This window comes from Bos javanicus, chromosome 7 (genome assembly GCF_032452875.1).
Source record: "Bos javanicus breed banteng chromosome 7, ARS-OSU_banteng_1.0, whole genome shotgun sequence".
Lineage (NCBI taxonomy): Eukaryota > Metazoa > Chordata > Mammalia > Artiodactyla > Bovidae > Bos > Bos javanicus.
In genome coordinates, this window is record NC_083874.1 from 102,011,066 (window position 1) to 102,017,065 (window position 6,000).

Genomic DNA, 6,000 nt, shown 5'->3' on the forward strand with positions numbered 1-6,000 from the left:
TGACTACTGGAAAAACCATAGGTTTGCCTATATGGACCTTTGTCCCCAAAGTCCCTGATTTTTAACACACTATCTAGGTTTGTCATAGCTTTTCTTCCAAGTAGCAAGCCTATTTTAACATCATGGCTGCAGTCACCAGCTGCGGTGCTTTTGGAAATGGAGAAAATAAAATCTGTCACTGTTTCCACTTTTGTCTCCGTCTCTTTGCCATGAAATGATGGGATTGGATGCCATGATCTTAATTTCTTGAGTGTTGAGTTTTAAGCCAGCATTTTCACTCTCCTCTTTCACCCTCATTAATAGGTTCTTTAGTTCCTCTTCAATTTCTGCCATTACAGTGGTATCATATGCATGTCTGAGGTTATTGATATTTCTCCCAGAAATCTGGATTCCAGCTTGTGATTCATCCAGCCTGGCATTTCTCACAATGTACTCTGCATAGAAGTGAAATAAGCAGGGTGACAATATACAACCTTGTCATACTCTTTTCTCATCTTTGAACCAGTCCGTTGTTCCATGTCCGGTTCTAACTGTTGCTTCCTGACCTGCGTACAGGTTTCTCAGGAGACAGGTAAGGTGGTCTGGTATTCCCATCTCTTGAAGAATTTTCCACAGTTTGTTGCAATCCACACAGTCAAATGCTTTAGTATAGACAGTGAGGCAGAAGTTAATGTTTTTCTGGAATTCTCTTGCTTTTTCTATGATCCAGCGGATGTTGGCAATTTGATCTCTGGTTCCTCTGCCTTTTCTAAAACCAGCTTGAACATCTGGAATTTCTCAGTTCACATACTGCTGAAACCTAGTTTGAAGGATTTTGAGCATTACCTTGCTAGCATGTGAAATGAGAGCAATTGTATGGTAGTTTGAACATTCTTTGGCATTGCCTTTCCTTGTGATTGGGATGAAAACTTACCTTTTCCAGTCCTATGGCCACTGCTGACTTTTCCTACTTTGCTGACATATTGAATGCAGCACTTTAACAGCATCATCTTTTAGGGTTTTAAATAGCTCAGCTGAAATTCCCTCACCTCCACTAGCTTTGTTCATAGTAATGCTTCCTAGTAATGCTTCCTAAGGTCTTCTTGACTTCATACTCCAGGATGTCTGGCTCTAGGTGACTGATCACACCACCATTGTGATTATCTGGGTCATGAAGATCTTTTTTGTATAGTTCTTCTGTTTATTCTTGCCACTTCTTCTTAACCTCTTCTGTTCTGTTAGGTCTTTGCCATTCGGTCCTTTATTTTGCCCATCCTTGCATCAACTGTTCCCTTGGTATTTCTAATTCTCTTGAAGAGAGAGATCTAGTGTTTTTTCTTTCTATTGTTTTCCTCTATTTCTTTGCATCGTTCACTTTAGAAGGCTTTCTTATCTCTCCTTATTCTCTGGAACTCAGCATTCAGTTGGGTATATCTTTCCTTTTCTCCTTTGCCTTTCACTTCTCTTTTTCTCTCAATAAGTCCTCCTCAGTCAACCCATTTGCTTTCTTGCATTTCTTTCTTTCTTTTTTTTTGGGGTATAGTTTTGGTCACTGCCTCCTATACAATGTCATGAACCTCTGCACACAGTTCTTCAGGCACTCTATCTACCAAATCTAATCCCTTGAATCTATTTGTCACTTCCACTGTATAATTATAAGGGATTTGATTTAGGTCATAATTGAATGGTCTAATGGTTCCCCCTACTTTCTTCATTGTAACCCTGAATTTTGCAATAATGAGATCATAATCTGAGCCATAGTCAGCTCCAGGTCTTGTTTTTGCCGACTGTATAGAGCTTCTCCATCTTTGGCTGCAAAGTATATAATCAATCTGATTTTGGTACTGACCATCTGGTGATGTCCATGTGTACAGTCTTCTCTTATGTTGTTGGGAGTGGGTGTTTGTTATGACCAGTATGTTCTCTTGGCAAGACTCTATTAGCCTTTGCCCTACTTCATTTTGTACTCCAAGGCCAATCTTGCCTGTTATTCCAGCTATCTCATGACTTGCTACTTTGCATTCCGGTCTCTTATGATTAAAAGGATATCTTCTTTGGGTGTTAGTTCTAGAAGGTTTTGTATGTCTTCATAGAACCATTTAGCTTCAGGCTTGGATTACTGTGATGTTGAACAGTTTGTCTTGGAAATGACTTGAGATCATTCTGTAATATTTGAGATTGCACCCAAGTATTGCATTTTATACTCTTCTTGACTATGAGGGTTACTCCATTTCTTCTAAGGGTTTCTTGCCCACAGTAGTAGATATAATGGTCATCTGAATTAAATTCACCAATTCCTGTTCATTTTAGTTCCATGATTGCTGAACTGTCAATGTTCACTCTTCCCATCTCATGCTTGACCATATTCAATTTACCTTGATTCATGAACCTAATATTCCAGGTTCCTATGCAGTATTTTTCTTTACAGCATTGGACTTTACTTTTGCCACCAGACACACCCACCGCTGGGTGGTATTTCCGATTTCCTCACCCTCTTCATTCTTTTTGGAGCTATTTCTCTGCTCTTCCCCAGTAGCAAATTGGGCATCCTCCAACCTGGAGGATACATCTTCCTGTGTCATCTTTTTTTGCCTTTCATGGGGTTCTTGTGGCAAGAAATCAGAGTGGTTTTTGCCATTCCCTTCTCCAGCAGATCATGTTTTGTAAGATGCGTGTATTTTTTTTTAATTTATGTTTTGCTTTTTGGGCAGGCAAGGAGGGATGGATGAAATACAGAGCAGAAAGTTAAGCAAGCATGTAGGTCAGGCCCTTGTTTTTAAGAAGTACTGGGTGCCTTGTCAAAGCTTTGTGAATTTACTATTTCTCTTTTTGATTTTATCAAGACATTGAGCAGTGCCCCCCACAATGCAAAAGCTCTGTAATCTGGATAAATGTATGCTTACTGTTCTTTCTCTGCTCTTTTAATGCAGTCTAGCTTATTTGAGACATCAGCAGAGGTAACTGGCTGCAAACTCAGAATTTCGTGCTTTTCTTTTCAGTTCGCCTGGAAGGATGAACCATTTTTTCAGAGTGATAAATACATGCTGGCAACACCGTAGTGTTTCCTGGCACGAGGGAGACACTGGGCTCCAGAAAACACGGGCGGCTCTGGGGGCTGAGGGAGTTCATCAACACCAACACGTTACGCTGCACTCAGACAGACAGGCTTCCTGCTGGAAGACTAGCCAAACAGAAGGATGCTAATGATGCTGGGGTCCTGGCTGCCTGGGCTCGACAGATTTGAATACACTTCCGGCCTCAATCACGTCTCATTTGTCAACATTTTCCTTGGCTCCTGAACCAACCCTTAGAATATAACAACCGCCGTGCAATAGTTTCATTACAACAGAAAAACCGTGAAGTAGTGAATCTGAGTCATAGTCATGACCCTGTTCAAAATTGTCCGGGAGTCATCAGGCTAACTGTAAAATCAAGACATGCTACACCTTAAACTCTACAGTTGAATGTTAGGCCTACAAGGTTTCTCTCTGAACTCAGTGTGTTGCTAGTTTGTAGACGGATTCTAGAGCCAGACCAGCTGGATTTGAATCTTCGCTGTACCGCTTATTAGGTCACTTACATGACCTTGGGCAAGTCACTTCACCTCTCTGTGCCTCAATTTCCTTCTGTATAAAACAGGGTTGCTCTAAGGATTGTGATATTATCTGTGCAGTGTTAGGAACACTGCTAGGCACTTTATAAGTGACCTGTATGTGTTAACTTTCATTATTCTGTAGAATTTGATGAAAATGAAGAGTAAGAAACTAAAAAAAAAAAAAGAATAAGAGGCTTTAATTTAATATGGGTGACAGGATAATTTTATTTAAAGTAAGTTCCTATACATGTCTTTTTTTTTTTTTTCTCTTCCAAGACTTAGAACATGAACAAGGGGTAAGACTTAATCTCTCAGAACCTGGATCCTCGATTGAAAAATGGGGGTAATGGCACCTTTCTCTGTGAGGTGCATAACTGTTGTTAAAGGAAGTTTCTCTCTCCCAGCGAGGGTCAACTTTCAGTTTAAGCACGAATGAACCATCCCTGCTACATCCCCAGGACCCAGGGAGGCTGTGCAGGTGAAGCTCCTGCTCTGGAAGCGCTGGGGGTGTATTACTGGGTGGAGAGCCAGGCTGGGCGGGGTGGGGTTGGCGTGGAGGGAGCAGGCAGCAATGGGGAGAGCCTGGGCACTTCCCTGTCGTGTCTTGGAAGGGAGTTGTGATGATCTCAGGGGAGGCTCCTGTGCTTGGATTCTGGTCACTTGGGTGACGAAGCTTGTTACAGGCTCTCTGCCCCTTTACTCAGGGATTTGGAGGATTTAGTCCTTGCCTCTGGTCACGCTCAGACTGGGACTCTGGACTACTCTTCTACTTTTTCTGTAAAGCATTTCTCTCTTTCCCACCCACCCACCTTCCCTCCCTTCCACCAACGCTTACTGAAGTGTGTCCGTACCTACCGCCAGTCGTGCTAGGCACTAAGGACCCACAAAGGCTTCAGCCTTAGGTGGATTTCCTAGTCTTCAGCCTCTCAGAGTAAGTTCTCGACAGTTCCATAGCCCCCTTTCTGGACATGTTCTGAGACTCTGGAATTTTCCCAAGTCAGTACATTCATTTTTCCTCATGATCCTGTTCCCTTGAACTGTCTTACCCGACCTCTCTATTTCATCCCAGCTGACATCCTTTTGATCCGAGGCCTTGGCCTGTCATGACTGTGTCGCTGCAGCAGCCTCCTGGCTGATCTCTGACGCCAGTACAGTCTTGATGAGGTAATCCACATTGCCTGATACTGCAATGGAAAGTCTGCCCATGGGGGCAGTTGCCGATTTATTGCTTCTTAGTTCCTAACTTGCCCTTCATTCCCCGACTCCTGAAAATGGAGCTTGAACCTTCAAATATTTTGCCTTTGCCAGATGGCTTGATGTAGTTCAACTTTGCCAGGACAGAGCACTGGAGAGAGAGCACATGAAGGGGTCTTCTTCCTGGATCCTGTGGATTGTTCCGGTGGACTTAGAGAGTGCTTTATTTTTCTCCACTCCTCAGCCCCAGAGGTTTCTGCCCATGCTAAGAGCTTGCAGGATGCAGCTTCCCCAGGGGACCTCAGCTCTTAGTTTGGACTGCAGTGAAACCTGTGCTTTAGTCGAAGTTCCTGCCTGCACACCTTCTCCTCAGTCCTATGAGAGTGGACTTCGAGGGAACTCCAGAACACTTGGCTGAGGTACACAAAAGTCCATTAGGTTCCTACAGAGGGAGGCCTCTTCAGGACCCATCAGCAGCATATGTGGTGGTACCCCAGCACCATCTGTGTGCACAGCTTGCCAGCACTATGGACATTTGTTTCTGTGGATGCTGCAGTGCAGACACCAGGGAGTAGTAACTTTACTGTGTGACTTTCATCTCCTGAATGGATCCAGACTGATAAGATTCACAGAAACATCAAAATATGCAAACAAGATTCTCCTGCTCATTGCCAATCCCCTCTACAAACAGGTCTCATTGTTTCTATCAGATTCCACCACTAGTCTTCAAGGACCCGGGAACAAACCACTCATTTCTTCTCTGTGTATGCTCAGGTTTCCCTCACCATTCATGCCCTCCTGTCTCTAGTCCCCTAAATCATATTCTAGCCATCCTTTGAGGTCTAGCTCAAATTCTTCTTCATTTATGAAGTGGTTTTTGCTTTTGATGGCTTCACTGGTGACTCAGCTGGTAAAGAATCTGCCTGCAATGCAGGAGACCTGGGTTCGATCCCTGGGTTGGGAAGATCTCCTGGAGAAGGGAATGGCTACCCACTCTAGTATTCTAGCCTGGAGAATCCCACTAACTATATGGTCCATGGGGTCGCAAAGAGTTGGACATGACTGAGTGACTTTCACACACACACTTTTGCTTTTTATAGGCATAACCATTCTTTCTCTTCTTGCAAAGCATGCCTATACTGTATAATTGAGTGCAGAATTATATAGCGCCCCTTGGGGTTCTTTTTTCTTTTTGGCTAGTAACTTATTGAGACTGAGTTCTTATCATACAC